We start from the raw sequence: 19016 nt of genomic DNA on the forward strand, positions 1-19016 counted from the left end.
ACAGAGGAATACAACAACTATCTGCTTGTACGTGGTAAAAGCAGGAGGGTTCATGATCGGCTGAGCTAACTATAACTTCATTGGATATTTCTCTACTACTTGCATGCCACATCCCCTTCAATAAAGTCAAATGAAAGTGAATTCAGAATGGTATTGAATGATGCCATAGCAGTGTTCAAGGATGGCACTGGAAAACACAAATATATCTAGGGTAAAATAGTATTAAATTAAAATGCCACACTCAAGTCTTACAAAGCCCATCCAGTTCCTAATACCATTTGTGATAAAGTAGCCCATGAGCTAGTTCACATGAAGGCTGCAGGACTTCTTTCCAAGGTTTAGTCAATCCCATGGTCCCAGTTCCCAAGAAGGATGGATCTGTCAGGATCTGTGATGATATTAAGGTCATCATCAACACAGTATTGACAGTAGATCAATAATCTCTGCCCAGGACAGAGGCTATCTTTCCAAACTTTTCTGGAGGAAAACACTTCAGCAAAGTAGACTTAGATTAGGCCCACCGACAGATAGAGATGGAAGAAGTGTCCAAAATGATTTTCACCATAAACACTCACAAAGGGCCTTATCACCATCAATGGCTTATTTTTGGAGTAGCATCTGCACCTGTACTCTGGCAGAAAACTGTTGACCAGGCATTCAGACTTACCTGGATGACATAATTTTTACTGGTGAGGATGACAAGGAGCATGTCCAAAATCTCAAGACAGTGATAAAAAGATTAGAATATGATGCACTCAGAGCACAAAGTGTGATCTCTTCGAACAAAGCATCAATTACTATGGTCACAGTATTGACACAGAAAACTTTACAAGTGTGCTGAGAAAATTCAAGCAGAGGTGGAAGCCCCAAGGCCAAAGGATTTATCACAAGTGCGGTTCAATTTAGGATTTGTCAATCACTATAACAGATTCCTGCCAAACCAGGCTACTGTGCTCCACCCCTGGAACTCATCACTACTAACTGGGAAGAAATGGCAATGGTCAAAGCAGTGTGAGGTGGCTTGCCAAAAGACAAAGGAAATGGTGACATCTGACACTGTACTCACACATTGTGATCTATACCATCCAGTGGAGCTTGTCTATGACACCTCGCCTTCTGGTATAGAAGCAATCATGTCACATGTTATGAGTGTGGGAAGTGAATGCCCCATAGCCTTTGCATCACATTCCCTTACCACTGCGAAAAAAAATGCGCAGATGGACAGAGTGGCCTTGAGTCTGGTTTGGGGTGTAAAATATTTTAACTGGTACTTTACCCTCCTTACTGATGGCACGCAAGTGTCCATTTTCAATCCACAGAAGGCTGTTCCACTAACAGCAACAGCACAAATGCAGAGATGGGCTCCGTTGCGTCAAGGTCACAATTACAGAATCGAATTTAAGAGGACAACTAGTCATGGAAATTGTGATGGATTGTCTCATTTACCATTGGAAAAGGAAATACCTGAAAAATGTGCAAAAGAGGACACTCCTTTTGATGAATTCTCCTTATTGCAGATCAAAAGCCTCCCATTATACAGAGATGATCCAACGGGAAACCATAAAAGATACCACACTCTTTCAGGTCTGCATGGCTACTCAAAATGGCTGGAATGTGCAGTAAAGTTTCCAGTTCCCCCATTTTACCAGCCCTGGGATGAATTGCCCTTGATGGGAGTTGTCTTATGTAGGATTAGGAATTGTTGTACCAACCAAGCTGAGAGCTAAAGTGTTGGAGCAGCTTCATGCCAGTCATCCAGGCATGGTCAATAGAATGCATTGGCTTAAAGCTCTATCTGTTGGCCTGGGACAGATAAGCAGATTGAACAGCATGCTTTGCACTGTTCAGGATACCAGCATGTCCAGAAGATGCCAAGACAAGTGTCTCTCCATGCCTGGGAGTGGCTTGCATTACCCTGGCAGAAGATTCATGTCATCAAGTTCGGATATGGCCCAACTATGGAATGACAGACACCGAAGCGGGCTGATAGTTCACAAGACTTTAATGCAAACAGTGTTAAAGAGAAAATAAATAAATCCCAGGCTAAACAGGACCGTTAACTAAAACTCTCAAAGGGGAAATGAAGCCTACACAGCGGCTGAAAAGAACATCTAATTATTAAAGGAATACTGCCAGCCTTCAGAGTCAGTTGACTCGACTGTCTAATTTCTCAGTCAAGACCGATGCAAACAAAAGAGAAGCATTGCTGTGCTCTGTCTAACTCTCGACAAGCTCTACGACTACAAGTATGGAGTTAAATACTGTCACAATTAATTAATAATTAGCTGACATGTGCAAATTCACAAGGGCAATTAGCTACTGCGCTACTGAATCTGTGGTTGTGACAGGACCCCCCTCTCTAGGCGCAGCCCATGAGGTGCCACAGACCTGTGTCCACTGGAAGTCTCAGATCAGTGACTTGCCAAAGATGTCCTTCGCTGGGATCCAAGTACATTCTTCTGGGCCATACCCTTCCCAGTCCACAAGGTACTGGACCTTACCACATACCCGGCGAGATGCCAGGAGGCGCCGCAAAGTATAGACAAGGAAACCATCTACCAGGAGAGGAGGAGGGGAAGGTGGGGTGACTGGGGCCAGGGGTTAGGTAGTAACCCGCTTGAGCTGGGAAACATGGAGCCCTGGGTGGATTTTCAGTGATGCTGGCAGACGCATCTATAGATGCTGACAGACGCTTGTTGATAGCTTTTTCCACTATAAACTGTCCCACATAGTATGGTGCCAATTTCCAGTTCTTGACTTTCAGGGGAAGGTCCCTTAATGCCAACCAGATCTCCTCTCCTGGTTTTAATGGCCTTACCTGTCGACGGAGACGATCAGCTGTTTCTGGGCGAGCAGCAGAGAAGCCCTGGCTCGTCTCCAGGTGCTTGTAGCGCTGGATCAGCTGTTCAGCAGCAGGAACTCCTACGTCGATCTCCTGATCAGGGAAGAGCGGAGCCTGGAATTCCTTCTGGCATTCAAAGGGAGACGTACCAGTGGAGGACGACGGGAGGTTATTGTGGGTGACTCTGCCCAAACCAGCTGGGAGCTCCAGGACGTGGGGTTGGAAGAGGCAAGACAGCACAGGGTTGTCTCCAACTCCTGGTTCACTCTCTCAGTCTGGCCATTAGATTGGGGATGAAAGCCAGATGAGAGACTGGCCGTGGCTCCTACAGGAGAGCAGAAAGCTTCCAAAAGCGGGAAGTGAACTGTGGTCCACGATCAGACAGTACGTCTTGAAGAAAGCCATGGAGCCTGAACACATGTTGAACAATGAGTGTGCTGGTCTCACGGGCCGATGGAGCTTGGGGAGGGCAATGAACTGGGCAGCCTTGGAAAATCAATCCACAACAACCAAAATGGTGATGTTTCCATTAGACAGGGGCAGACCAGTAATGAGAACTACTCAGAGGTGGGTGCAGGGGTGGTGGGGCACAGGCAGTGGACATAACAGACCTGCAGAATGCTGGCATGATGTCTTGTTCCGAGTGCAGGTGGGACAGGCAGATACAAAGTCGTGGACATCTTGGGACATAGATGGTCACCAAAGTTGTCTTGTTATAAACTCCTGAGTCCGTTGAATTCCCGGATGTCCACCTAAAAGGGAGGAGTGACCCCATTCCAGCATCTTGGAATGTATTGCAGCAAGGACAAACAGCCGGGTGGGAGATCCCCCATCCAGGTCTGGATCTGATTGTTGGGCAGCCCTCACCTCTGCCTCTAGTCCCCAGATCACCGGAGCAGTGATACACGAGCGAGGAAGAATGGACTCTGGATCGGCATTATCCTCACATCCGTCAAACTGCCGGGAGAGAGCGTCGGTCTTTGTATTCTTGCTGCCGGGATGGTAAGTGAGGACAAGATTGAACCGTGTGAAGAAGAGAGCCCACCGGGCTTGACGAGAGTTGAGTCTCTTAGCATCCTGAATATACGAGAGTTTCTTGTGATCTGTCATACCGAGAATGGACGCTCTGACCCCTCCAGCAAGTGTCACCACTCTTCCAGGGCCTCCTTGATAGCCCGAAGCTCCCGGTTCCCAATGTCAAACAACGGGAAAGAAAGGCACAAAGATGCAGCCGGCTATCCACAGACGAGCACTGAGAGAGACAGCTCCAATGCCGACATCGGATGCTTCCACCTCCACAACGAATGGCTGAGATGGGTCTGGGTGTTGCAGAAGTGGGGCAGTGGTGAAACGTCACTTTAGCTCTGAAAATGCTTGGTCGGTATCGTCCGTCCAATGGATTCCTGCCGAGGGCTTCTTGGTGAGTGCATTAATTGGAGCCACGATAGAGCCAAAATTTCGGATGAAGTGGCGATAAAAGTTCACAAACCCCATGAAACGGCGCACCCGTTTGACTGTAGACAGTTTGAGCGACTCTGTAACTGCCTGAACTTTACTAGGGTCCATTTGAACACTGGTTGGGGTAAGTATATAGCCCAAAAACAACACCTGATCTTTATGGAAATCACATTTTTCAGGCTTGGCATATAGGTTGTTTTCAAGAAGGCATCTGAGTACTCTCGAAACATGCTGGAGGTGCTGCTGATGAGAGTGGGAATAGATAAGGGTGTCATCTAAATACACAAACACAAACTGGTTCAACCTGTCCCTGAGCACATCGTTAATCAACGCCTGTCTTTGGCCAGACCGAAAGGCATCACCAGGTATTCATGGTGGCCATTACAGATGTTGAAAGCAGTATTCCACTCATCCCCTTCTCTTATGTGAATCAGATTGTAAGCATTGTGCAGATCAAGTTTGGAAAATATTGTTGCTCCCTGGAGGTGTTCAAATGCAGACGCCAGCAAGGGAAGAGGGTAGCGGTTCTTCACTGTGATGTTCTTCAGGGGCTGATAATTGGTGCAGGGATGGAGCTTGTCATCTTCCTCGTTCACCAAAAAAATGTCCACTCCTGCCAGCGAGGTTGACAGATGGATAAACCTCGTGCTCAATGTATTCCTCCATGGCCACTGTTTCAGGATGAGAGATAAAAAAGAGCCGGCCCCGGGGAGGACTAGTGCCAGGTAGGAGGTCTATGGCACAGTCGTATGGCCAGTGTGGGGGCAGGCTGGTGGCTTTTCTGTTGCTAAAAACCTCAAGGAGATCCATCTATTCAGCTGGAATCCCAGACAGGGATTCCACATCCTCAGCTGACACAGGAGGGGATTCATGGAATGGAGCTTGAGCTGGACCCAGGCAGGCAGACAGGCATGCCGATCCCCACTCCTGGACCTTCAGAGACCAATTGATCTGTGGGTTATGTCGGGATAACCAGGGGAGACCAAGTACCAGTGGCAGTTCAGGTCAATTAACCAGATAGAAAGATATTTCTTCATGATGGTTGCCTTCGAGCACCAGTTGGAGGGGTTGGGTGGAAAGGTCAACTGTCCAGTGTTTTTCAGAGAAAAGTGATCTTTTCTCTTAATTACTGTGTTGGAACTCTCCATCTTTGAGTGAGAGAGATGTCCATAAGAACCCCAGCTGCACCAGAGTCGATAATCGCCTTAAGTTCAGGGGTCTGAGACCTCCATGACAAGGAAACTATGAGCATTACAGAATTAGGGAAAGCTGAATGAAGAGAGAACCGGCCCATCAGGATTCCCCTCCCTGCTGACGGGTATTCTTTTTTACTGGACACTTGGCACATGCCGCCATGAAGTGTTCTGAATCACCACATTAGAGGCAGGAACCTGTTCACCGGCGCTGCTCTCATTTCTCCTGAGACAGGCGCACGTGCCCCACTTGCATAGGCTCCTCCGTGGGCTGGGTGCTGGGTGGTGAGGGAGGAGGGGAAGGCGAGGAATGACAGTGATTTGGCAGTGCTTAAGAGGTTTGAAACATTCTTTCCCTGCGCCACTCAGTCATCAACTCAAATAGTCAGATTAATCAGGTCATCCAGACTATCCTGCTCATCCTGGGCAGCGACCTCAAGCCGGACCCTCGCATTCTGTCCATGCTGGAAGGCAGTGATGAGAGATCTCTCATTTCCACCTGTCTCTATGGCAAGGGTATGGAATTTAACTGCATAGTCTCTCACCGTTCCTCTACCTTGGCGCAGGTCCAAGAGTCGGTGGGCAGCCTTCTGACCCTGTACTGGAAGATCAAAAACCCTCCTTAACTCTGCTACGAGATGTCAAAACGACTGGGCTGCAGGATATCCTTGCTCTGGTAAAGTGTTGAACAGGCTGAGTGGAGGTCCGATCAAGAAGATTGGCCATGTACACCAGTTTTCATGCATCATTACCAAAACAACCATTCTGGGCTTGGAATATCAGCACACATTGGGTAATAAAATTCCTGCAGCTTTTGGGATCACCAGAATATCTGCCTGGAGGTAGAATGCTCGGTTCCTGTACGGACGCAGGTGCTTGTGGGGTCAGAATGCGGGAGTCAGTTCTGGTCCAGGCACGGAAGTGGGAGCACTAGTAGCAGAGATTGTCGGGGCAGCAGAAAAAGAGGACCTGAGAGATGCTGGGAGTGGGACTGAGGTGGTCTGAAGCTGCTGAATTGCATTGGCAAGAACATTAATGGTTGTCAGCTGATGCTGGCTGTTCACAGTAAGTTTGTGCATGGCAGCCATGAGTGTAGGAATTGCAGACACCTGAGTCCGATTGTCTGTGGTGTGCTGTTGAACAGTTGCAGCTAGGGACGATACCTGTTCCTCCAAGTGAGACTGGGCTTGTGGCGACGAGATATCTGCCTCATTGCCTCCGTAACTTCAGTGAGAGCAGATTCCATTGCTTGTAGCTCGTCTCCCACCTGACCAATGAATCTTCTTCCCAAGGTCAGCTGCTCTCTCTCTGCTGGGTCCATCTTTGTGTTGTCAAGACTTGCTGTCACAGGTTCAGATATGGCCCAAGTGCAGAGTGAGAGACACTGAAGTGGGTCAATAATTCACAAAACTTTGATGCGAACAGTTTTAAAGGGAAAATAAAACAATAAATGCTGTTAACTACAACTCTCAAACAGGAAACAAAGCCTACACTGCGGTTGAAAAGAACATCTAATTATTAAACAAATACCGCTGGTCTTCAGGGTCAGTTGACTCGACAGTCCAATTTCTCAGGCAAGGCCAATGCAAACAGGCAGCGAAGCATTGCTGTGCTCTGTCCAAGTCTCAACAAGTATGGAGTTAAATACTATCACAATTAAGTAATAATTAGCTGACACGTGGACATTCAGAAGTGCAATTGCCGTAGCTACTGCACTGCAGAATCCGTGGTTGTGACAATTCATGTGGATTTTGCTGGACAATCCATGGGCACATATCTCTTAGTACTAGTGATGTGTGGTCAGAAGTGCTCCCAATAGCACTCACTGCAGGCTCGCACGCTGATGACGCATTGAGAAACCTCTTCTCAAGGACTGGTGATCTGGAACTCTTATTTTGTTTGATTAAGCATTCTTTGTTGACGACATAGTTCATTGTGGATTATATGTGAATTGCACCACCATATCTTATCTGCATGTCTCACCGAAGTGAAATGAAGAAGACACACTTATCCCAATACTGGTGATTTCTTTTGATTTGTTATGGAGTTACAACAAATAACAAAGGAATGGACTGACAATATTATGTTGCTCCTTCTGAAGGAACATTAAATGCTGATGATGAAGTTTATTTTATTTAGAACTACAGTACAGAACAGGCCTTTCTAGTCCAATGTGCCACATTGCCAGCAGACCACCTATTAAACATTAGACTAATCACAGGACAATATACAATAAATAATTACCCTACTAACCAATACATCTTTGAATTGTGGGAAGAAATGGGATAACCCAAAGGAAACCCACGCGCTGATGGGTGAATGTACAAACTCCTCTTGGATGACACTGAGACTGAAGTCTGAACTCTGGAACTGCGCGCACTGTAATTCACACCAACTGCAATGCTGCATTGGCACCCCAGGGCGATGGGGATAAAAAAATGGCAGACCCCATTGCCTTTCAGTAAAAGCACAAATCCATACACAACAAACTAAGTTCTGGTGTCTGGTGTAAGATGCTTAGTGACTAATAACATTCAGAAGAAATCCTTAGAAAGATCATAGTCTTGTCAGATATGGATGGCTGTATGGGAAGTATTTCCAGCCATTTTGAGTAGACATTAATCACGCCCGGAATATGTTAATACAGTGCATGGTGAGCGTAGTCCTCTAGTGTTTCAGTCAAGGTTCACAGACACAGAGGTGCAGAAAAAAGTAGATATCAAGCAGTCTCACTGTGTGCACATTGATTCTCAAAATTCTATGTATTGTGATCCAGTCCTAATTGCTGGAAGTAACCACCAACCAAGGCCATGTGTGAAAAGCAAAGATGAAACTCATGTTGGTCTGGCAGCAAGTGCTTCCTGAGCTTTGGAGATACTATTATTTGGAACTATCACAGACTGGGGGGCATGGAGCAGAACCAGAGAAGAAGTTGACCAGAGTAGAATACCAGACACTATAAAATACCATGTTCCTACTCGTCGGTTGTGGACTAACTGTGCAGGTTATTCTTCTTCAAGATTGCATTAGGTCTCAGCCTGGCAGTGGAGAAGGCTGAGAAAAACCATCACGGGCACTGGCCTCCCCAGCATCAAGGACATCTTCAAAAGGCAATGCCTCAAAAAGGTGGCATTTCTCATTAAGAACCCTAGTCATCCACGACATGCCCTCTTCTCATTTCTAGCATCTCAGAGGACTTACAGGCAGACACTCAACATTTTCAGAACAGCTTCTTCTCTACCACTGTCACATTTCTGAATGGACAATGAACTCATGTACTCTGCCACATTCTTTTTTCTCTATGATTTTGATCTCTTTATGCATTACTTATTTAAAATAATTTATATATAGATTATTTTTGTAATCTATAGCTTTTTTATTAGTATTGCAATGTACTGCTGCTGCAAAACCACCTATTTCATGACATATGGCAGTGATATCAAACCTGAATCTGATTCTGATTGTGTCAGTATGGGAATGGGACGAGGAGCTGAATCAATATGCGCACAGGAGCTCAAGATGGCTACCATGAAAAGGACACAGATATTCTGCAAAATGGTCACCAAGTCTCTGCACAGCCTTGCTGATGTAGAAGAGGTTGCATCTGGAGGACTGAATACGATAAATGAGGTTGGTGGAGATGCATAAGAATGGAAGGGCTGTTTAAGACCTTGGTTCGAGGTAAGAGATGCAACAGAAGAACAAGCATTGCATTATCTGTAGATGCATGGAAACAGGCCACAGATGGTGAGGGGAGAGTGGGGAGTGAGTGATTGCATTGCAGTGGATGGAAATTACAAAAGATGTTGTGCAATGTACAGATGCTGGCAGGATGGAAAGTGAGGACTAGGATAACTTTGACTCAGTTCTGTTTTGAGGTAATTGGGATGGAAACAGAAGTATGTGTAGTGGAAGTAATGCAATTGAGGGATCCATCAACTAAAATAGCAGGGAAGCCATGTTTCCTAAAAAAAAAGGAAGACATTCCTGATATCCTGGAATGGAAGGCCTCATCCCAAGAGGGGATACACTGAAGGCAGAGAAACTTTGGGAAAGGGATGATGTCCTTACAAGGGACAGGAAAGAAGTTGGAGGGTTTAAAATAAATGTCAATGGATATATCAGAATTAGGTTTATATTACATGAAATTTGTTGTTTTCTGCAGTGGTACATTAAACGTTGTAGTAAATTATAAACAAATAAATAGTGCAAGAAAGGAACGATGAGGTAGTGCTCATGGATTCATGGACTTGATGCTGTATCTGATAATGGAGGGGAGGAATAAACTTATCACATTATTTGAATAAGGGGGATCTGATTTGTTAACTCTTATCTACAAATTTGAATGGAACTGGTACTATCAATGGTATATAAAGGTCAGAACACATTAGTCCATCATCTTTTTCTTTTCTTTTTTTGTTCCGGGACTGTAGCGAATCTTTGTTTCCAATTCCTTTGTTCTATTAGCATTTATTAAAACTATCGTGAAGCAACAGTTTTATTGACTTCTGAAAAACCTTGGATCAAAAACATCAGAATCCAATGGTAGTGAAGGCATTTTAAGAGACAGTAATCCAGAACAAAATGAATTGGCATTTGGAAGAGTATAGACAAATAATTGAAAGCCAGCTGGGATGCATCCAAAACAAATTGTATTTCATTAACCTGAGTGAATTCTTTGATGAAATAATGGAAAAATAGAAAAGGTTGATGAAGCTGATAATGTAGTTGATTTGTATCTGGCATTTTAAAAGGAATTTGATAAATTAGATTCCTTTTCCTCGTAGGCTCTTTCATGTGCCAATGACTTCTCAAATTCTCCTCCCATTTGCTTGTACTAGTATTACTTTACAGGGGACAATTAACCTACTAACACATCTGTAGGATGTGGGAGGAAATTAGGGAACCTGGGAACAACCAGCAAGTTCACAGTTCACACAGATAGTTCTGAATCATGATTGAACTCAGGAGATCTATAGAAGTGGCATTAACAGTTGCATTGCTGCAATATCCATTGACCTGGCTGTGCATGATACATAATTTCAATGGTTACTATTGTCAGGAATCTAATGAACCAAGAGCGGAAAACTAAATGCCAGTCTAATTGCTGTGTGATCTCTGAACTCAGGACCCCAGGAAGTTATGTTTTCTTAACGCAACAAGTTCAAGTTCTGTAAACTTGATCTAATACATCTAATTGTACATTGCAGAGGAGTTAATCAAGTTACTTCACACAAGATCCAATTACCTTCTTGGGTATATCATTTGTCCAATAACAAAGGTCCTTGACTAGACCCCAGAAAATGTGAAATGCTTTCTATAGCTCAACAGCAATGTCTCTGTAAAGGCAGACCCCGATGATGAAATTCATCAGCATCTCCACAGAACATGTAGAGGTCAGCTGACTGAGAAGACTCATCCCCAAGAACTTGAACATATTTGAAAACTCATGGCCCTTCTTCCTCCTTCCAGTTCCCCATCGTCTCTAATGTATGCTTTGGAATTACTCACAACCCATAATAGGCATTTTAAAGTAGTTGAAATATTATGCAAAGATTCAAAGCATGTTTATTATCAAAGAATGTATGAATTATACACCTTGAGATTTGTCTGCTTATTGGCAGCCACAAAGCAAGAACCCCAGATAATGCATTTTGAAAAAAGAAACTGCGCAGAGAAAGAGAGAGAGAAAAAAAACCCACACAAATCATACAAACAATAGAAGCAAGCAAACAGTATCTAAAACTAGATTGAGTCCCCAGATCTGCTACTGGAGTAACCAGATAGGGCTGAAGTCTCACTCCCAATTATCACACCAGTGGGGCAAAAACATTTATGGAAGGGTATGTGAAATCAACCTGACCCTTGCCTCCATTACTGACTCTCAGGCTTTCCAGTCTATCTGGGCCAGTGTATAATTTGTCCAAGCTCCTAGTAGTGCCTCGCTCTATGATCTGGATCCCACCACAGTGACACCTTTGAGCCGCACAGCCCAAAGCCATTCTCGATCTCACCAGATTGGTTTGGAGGAATCCAACCTCGCACCCAGGTCAGCTGATGGGCATCGAAACTCTTCCACATCAACTCCTCTCCAAATCACTCACTTCAACTCCAGCAGCGATACCACCAACTCCGTCTGCAACACTGACTCTGCCAAATCTTCCAAGCCCTGAGCATATTAGGCAAGCAAATACTCGCGATCGTTCCCCAGGCCAACATGCTTAGCACTGAGGCTCCAGTGGGCAGCCACATAACTTGCATGTCTCACACCAGCCTCCAGTATTGAACTGAGTGTTTGTTTCTTGTAAAATCTGTTTATAATTTATATTTAATTTGTGCTTTTCTTGTTAATGATATTTACCTAATGCTATGTGCCTGCAATTAAACACAAAATACGCTGCAGATTCTGGGGTCAAAGCAACATGTGCAACACGCTGGGGGTACTCAGCAGGTCAGGCAGCATCCCAAAGGGTCTTGGCCTGGAATGTTGACTGCTTGTTTCCACGGATGCTGCCCGACCTTCTGAGTTCCTCCAGCATGTTGTAAGTTTTTCAACGTACCTGTCATACATTGTAGCTGTAAAATGATGATAAGCTCGACTTTGACATTGACATCCACATATACAGTAAGTCTCTCATCATCTTCAAATATTTCTTCAGTTTATTGTAACGAAAAAAAATGATACCAGAACATACAATCATCACAGCGGTATTTGATTCTGCGACTTATACTCCCTGGAGTACAAATCAATAGTAAATATAATAAAAATTTAAATTATAAATCATAATTAGAAAATAGAAAAGGGAAAGTAAGGTAGTGCAAGTCAGGTCCGGATATTTGGAAGGTACGGTCCAGATCTGGGTCAGGATCTGTTCAGCAGTCTTATCACAGTTGGAAAGAAGCTGTTCCCAAATCTGGCCGTACAAATCTTCATGCTCCTGAACCTTCTCCCGGAGGGAAGAGGGACAAAAAGTGTGTTGGCTGGGTGGGTCGTGTCCTTGATTATCCTGGCAGCTCTGCTCCGACAGCCTGTGGTGTAAAGTGAGTCCAAGGATGGAAGATTGGTTTGTGTGATGTGCTGGGCTATGTTCACGATCTTCTGTAGCTTCTTCTGGTCTTGGACAGGACAACTTCCAAGCCAGGTTGTGATGTGCCCTAGAAGAATGCTTTCTACGGTGCATCTATAAAAATTAGTGAGGGTTTTAGGGTACAGGTCAAATTTCTTCATCTTTCTCAGGAAATAAAGGCACTGGTAGGCCTTCTTGGCAGTGGACTCTGCTTGGTTAGACCAAGTCAGGTCATTTGTGATATTCACCCTGAGCAACTTAAAGCTTTTGACCCGTTCCACCTGCGCACCACCGATGTCGATGGGGTCATGCGGTCCGCACTCCTTCTGAAGTCAACAACCAATTCCTTCGTCTTGCTGACATTGAGGGATAGGTTATTGTCTTTGCACCATGCCACCAGGTTCTTAATTTCCCCTCTGTACTCAGACTCATCATTACCCAAGATACGGCCTACAATTGTGGTGTCATCAGCAAACTTATATATTGAGTTCGATGGAAACTTGGCTACACAATCATGGGTGTACAGCAAGGGGCTGAGTACACAGCCTTGTGGGGCACCGGTGCTCAGAGTGATTGTAGAGGAGAGCTTGTCCCCTATTTTTACAGCCTGGGTGCTGTCTGTGAGGAAGTTGAAGATCCAGCTGCAGATCTGAGTGCTAAGACCCAGGTTCTGGAGCTTAGGAATCAGTTTATTTGGAATGATTGTATTAAAGGCAGAGCTGTAGTCAATGAAAAGGAGCCTTACATATGCGCCTTTATTCTCCAGGTGTTCTAAGGAGGAAGGTAGTGCCAGAGAGATGGCATCTGCCATTGACCTGTTGCTCCAGTAGGCGAATTGCAAAGCGCCGAGGTTGACCGGTAGGTTATGGTTGATGTGTGTCATAACCAATCGCTCGAAGCACTTCATAGCAACTGATGTTAGAGCCACAGGTCGATAGTCATTCAGGCATGCCACCTTGCTTTTCTTCGGAACCCGGGTTATTGTTGCCTTCTTAAAACACGAGGGGATCTCGGACTGAAGCAGGGAGCAGTTGAAGATGTCAGCAAACACTCCAGCTAGCTCGCTTGCACAGGCCCGGAGAACACATCCTGGGACACCATCTGGGCCCATCGCCTTCCTTGGATTTATCTTCAGGAAGGCTCTTCTAATGTCTTCCTTGGTGACGATGAATCTCGATGCCACCAGGTCCGGTTCATCCAGAGGGGGCGGGACGCTTCTCTTCTGTTTGAATCTTGCATAGATAGCCAATAATATACAGCTATTACTGTAGTTCTTTACTTGAATTTACTCCAGCCTAACAGACACCCTGCACATCACCGACCAATTTCAACAGTGCAGCCCTAAAATAAGTGAAGAGCTTCTCGTGGATGTGTGTGAAACAAACAATGCCTGTTTTAGATACCTGCTTGGTATACCCAAAATCTGGAGTAATAAAACTTCACACTACACAGTGGAAGTCATTTAAGCCATCCTGTCGAAGTTGGCCAAAAGATGAGCTGGTCAGGTGAATGCAACATCTGAGCTCTTTGCCTGTTACTTGCAGATCACAGCTCTCCAAGTGCAAATCCAAATAATCCTGTGTAAATGTGCTATGTTTATGACTTCCGTTGCAAGAGGGACACTGCATTACACAGGCGAAATGAGAAAGTAATAAGTGGTTTAATTGTAATGAGGATGTTTTCATCCATCATCCTTCTATATCATGAGTTCCAGACCTCTATTCAAAACAGAGCTCTGACCAAGTTTGAGTTCTTTCTTTCTCAGGCTTCTTCAGGACTATAAAATCTTCCTCCAGTAGTTAACCTGCACTGAATCCATTTTATATGCATGAGAGAAGTGTGATGTTGTCTAGTTGTGAAACCCAACATGATCTCCTATGTGGCAAACCTCAAGTACAATTGATACTCTGCAGTGTGGAAATGGATTTTTCTTAGCCTTAATTCTCTCCACAAGTGGCTTCAGGGTACACTACTGAGGAGGACGGGATGTATTTGGAGTGGCAGTCAGTAAGAATATTTTGTTCCAATTGAAATCCCCTCCCAGAAGATATTACTTTTGCTATTTTTCTTCTAAGGCAGTGCCCAAGATTGAGTATGAGTTGTCTCTGAATCAGTTTCGAGAAGGAAGCAATGAGTTGTGTAAACCCTTTTCACAAGGAGTTTTTATTGTACAAGATGCTAGACAGAGTGAGATTTTGGCATGTAAACATCGAAGCATTTGGAGACTGGGCTCTGCTCCTCAGACATTAGTATACACATACAACCAAGCACAGAGCATTGCAGTTGCTAGACATGAGTAGCAGTGGACAAGTAAACAACTCTCATTAGGAAGAGGTTTTATAAGCATTGCCATCTTCAATGGTGCTCAGCATGTGAATGCTAAAATAAAGCTAAAGCTTTCACATCCAAGTTCAGCCAGAAATGCCAGTTGGAATGATCATCTCAGCTTCCTCCTGAGATCTACCACAGAAGTCAGTTTTCAACCAATTTGTTTCACTTCATTTAGTATCAAGAAATGACTGAGAGTTCTGGATATAACAAAGGCCAAGAGATTAGCCAACATCTGTGCCAGAACTAGACTCACTTCCAGCCAAATAGGTTTAGTAGAGATACAACAATGGCAACTACCCAACAATGAGGAAAATAGTCCCACCTAAGTCCTGTCCACAAGAAGCAACTCAAACCCAGTTTGGTTAATAACCATCATATCAGTCATTGTATCATGGAGTCACGCAGAACAGAAATAGGCCTTTACACATATCATGACCATGCAGAGCTTTAAGTGCCCTGCTATACTAATCCCATTTTGAGTACTTGAGTCAGAACTTTCTATGCCTTAATGATTGAAATACTTGTCTAGATACTTCTTATATATGAGTATCTCTGCATCAACCATCACCTCAGGCAGTGAATTCCTGATACTAAACAATTCAATGATATTTCAGTTAATCTGAACCATCATAAGGGACATCAGGGAATCAGAAGCAACTCTTAACAATTCCATAGATTCGTCTTACTAACTGATTAATATTGTCCTGTAGCCTAAGACTATCCTCCTCACTACGGAGTAACACCATTAGTCTATTCTCAATCATCAACAGAGAGATAGAAGTACAGTGCCATAAAGTGGTTTTAACTCACCAACTATCACTTTGGTTCACTGACCTCCACTTCATGCTGCTCAGATCCAGTCTGCATCGCTGCCTTGGTCTAAATATCAGAACCATCCCCTTACTGTGGTTAAAGAACTGCTTCTTGAATGACAGTATAGATCCTGTCCATTTAGAAGTACGGTGAATGTTGTCTTCATTGTAAAACAACTCTAGGAGAAATTTAGGGAGCACAACCCACCACTATGTAAGACCTTTGTCAACCACACTCTACTAGGAGGGATCTTGGAAAGAACTTCACAAATTTAACTGCTGCAGAAATTTCTTTCCATCTTATGGTTACCTAATGATGGTACATAAACCATAATATTAACCAGTGGAGACTAGTGTCAAACAAGGCAGTATCATTCTCACTTCTCTCAATCTTTCTTGCTGTATTGCTGTATCTCAGTTCCATCAAGCTTCTCATCAAGCTAATGTTAAAAATTATCAGGAGACTAATTCAACCTATAGAGACTACACTCCACAAGAAATATCACCCGAACCTCAATAGTAGACCCGCAGGATGTGCTCCATCGGCAGCTTATTCAACCACATAGTCCTGCATTAGTAATACTGTCTTAATGGTACAAGGATTGGTGGAGGTGCAGGCAGTGTTGAGGAAACAGGTAGGATGCAGAAGGACTTAGACAGATTAGTAGAATGGGCAAGAAAGTGGCAAATGAAATACAATGTGGGAAAAATGCATGGGTCATGCTCTTTGATGGTAGAAATAAAGGTGCAAACTATTTTCTAAATGGGGAGAAAATCTAGAATCTGAGATGCAGTGGGACTTGAGACTCCTGTACAGAATACCTTGAAGGTTAACTTGCAGGTTGAGTCATTGGTGAGGAAGGCAAATGGCATGTTAGCATTCATTTCAAGAGGTCTAGAATACAAGAGCAAAGATGTGATGCTGAGGCTTTATAAGGCACTGGTGAGACCTCACCTTGAGTATTGTGAACAGTTTTGGGCCCTTCATCTTAGAAAAGATGTGCTGGAACTGGATAGGGTCCAGAGGAGGTTCTCAAGGATGATTCCAGGAATGAAAGGGTATGAGGATATCATATGAAATGAAAGGGTATCATGTGAGGAAAGTTTGATGGCTCTGGGTCTGTACTCAGAAGGATGACGGGGGGATCTCATTGAAACCTTTCGAATGTTGAAAGGGGTAGACAGAGTAGATCTGGAAAGGATGTTTCCCATGATGGAAGAGTCTAGGACAAGAGGGCACAGCCTAAGGATAAAGGGGTGCCCTTTCAAAACAGAGATGCAGAGAAATTTCTTTAGCCAAATGGTAGTGAATTTGTGGAATTTGTTGTCACATGCAGCTGTGGAGGCCAGGTCGTTGGGTATATTTAAGGTGGAGATTGATAGGTTCTTGATTGGACATGGCATCAAAGGTTACCAGGAGAAGGCCGGGAATTGGGTTTGAGGAGGAGGGAAGAAAAAGGATCAGCGATGATTGAATGGCAGAGCAGACTTGATGGGCCAGCTGGCCTAATTCTGCTCCTATGTCTGACGGTCTGATGGTCTGCTGTCAACACAACATCCTTCAAAGTCACTGGAAACACATATAAACCAATGTCAGTGTTAACCCTCCAATACTGAGGCTATAGTTAAACTTGGTCAGCTGTGTTGAGCAGGCCTTGTTCTTTCATTCTCTCTGCTAGATTTGCAAAACCAACATTTTATTCTGAGCTCTTTCAAGGAAAGATTTTACCATGCAGATGGAGAAAAACATTCAAGAGTGCACTCAAAGCACGTTGAAAGAAATTTTAATTTCTGTGACATAGAAGGTGGCCATTCAGCCAATTAAATTAATGTTGGATGTCAGAGCAATTCTATCAATCCTATTACGTATCCATCAACTTCTCTGATTTTTACTGGCACCTGCCTCTCCAATGGGGATAATTTACAATAGCCAATTAACCTGTCAATTAGCATTCTCTCGGGATATGGGAGGAAGCAGATTATGAAAGAAAACCCATATTGACATAATTGAAATGTGCAAACACACACAGACAGTACTGGGAGGGGGATGAGGTTCGTATCAGAATTAATACATACTCTCTTAATTGCAGTTTTACTCTTATCCGCATACATCCATAAATGTTAATTCTGTACAACAGTGGCTCAACCATCTTATCACCAGCTACCACTATCATGCAACTTGCAATAAGGTAACTTACATGGAAAAGCATAAGGGTGAAGCTTCATCTACCACCAAACAAGCCCAGAATGGGTACCATATCCCTAGCCTAATCCTAATCAAAGTCCCCACCCTCCTTGGACATTGCATCTTTTCGTCCCTCCATTGGGCAGAAAATATAAAAGCTTGAAAGCATGTACTACAGGGCTTAAAGATAGCTTCTGTCCTGATATTATAAGACAATTGAATATGATAAGATGGACTACCATAAGATAAGGCACCTAACAATTCTCCTTGCACTTTATTGTATGCCTGCAGCAGTTAACTGCAATGCTATTTTATATTCTGTTATTGCTTTACCTTATACTACTTTGATGCACAATTGTAACAAAATTATCTGTAAGGATGACACACAAAGCAGTTTTTCCACTGTTCCTGAGTACATATGGCAATAATAAAATAATTTTCTAATTTAATTAAACTGGGCAAGAGAGAATTGGCTGGTGGTTTTATTCATTTCTAATATTCAATTTGAATAACAAAGCCCCTGATTGCTATTGGGTGTTTGGCAATCTGCTGAAGGCTAATTCAACTTCCTGTGGAGTTAACATACAAGAACTGTGCAAAGCAGCTTCAATTTGTTAGATGTTTAACTACTGATAAAACCACACACATTTGACAAGAACGGAAGGCTGTTGAAGGCATGAGAAAAAAGAAGCGTTCTATAATCCTCGATGCTTTGGACCGAGACCCTTCAGCAGTCCTACTGAAGGATCTCAGCCCGAAACATAGACTATGCTCTTTCCCAGAGATGCTGCCTGGCCTGCTGAGGTTATCTAGCATTTTGTGTGTTTTGCATCTGCAGATTTTCACTTGTTCATTCTATAATCCTATGGGATTTGGACAAAGGGCAGATCTAAATTACAGAGTGCTAATAAAAGAAAATTGTGAAAATTGTTAAGGTCTAAAGGTTAGCAAGACTACAGAAAAATGTGTCAAATGTAAGGCATATATAACCAAAATAGGAATTCAATTTCAATTCATTCTCCATTATGAGATAGAGCATACATTTGTAAGTGATTGTACAATCCATCTTCAAGTAACCATGTAAATTAATGAGTAATTCTCTCTTCATACTAGTTAGGAATGTGTCTG

This window comes from Hypanus sabinus, chromosome 14 (assembly GCF_030144855.1).
Source record: "Hypanus sabinus isolate sHypSab1 chromosome 14, sHypSab1.hap1, whole genome shotgun sequence".
In the NCBI taxonomy this organism is placed as follows: Eukaryota; Metazoa; Chordata; class Chondrichthyes; order Myliobatiformes; family Dasyatidae; genus Hypanus; species Hypanus sabinus.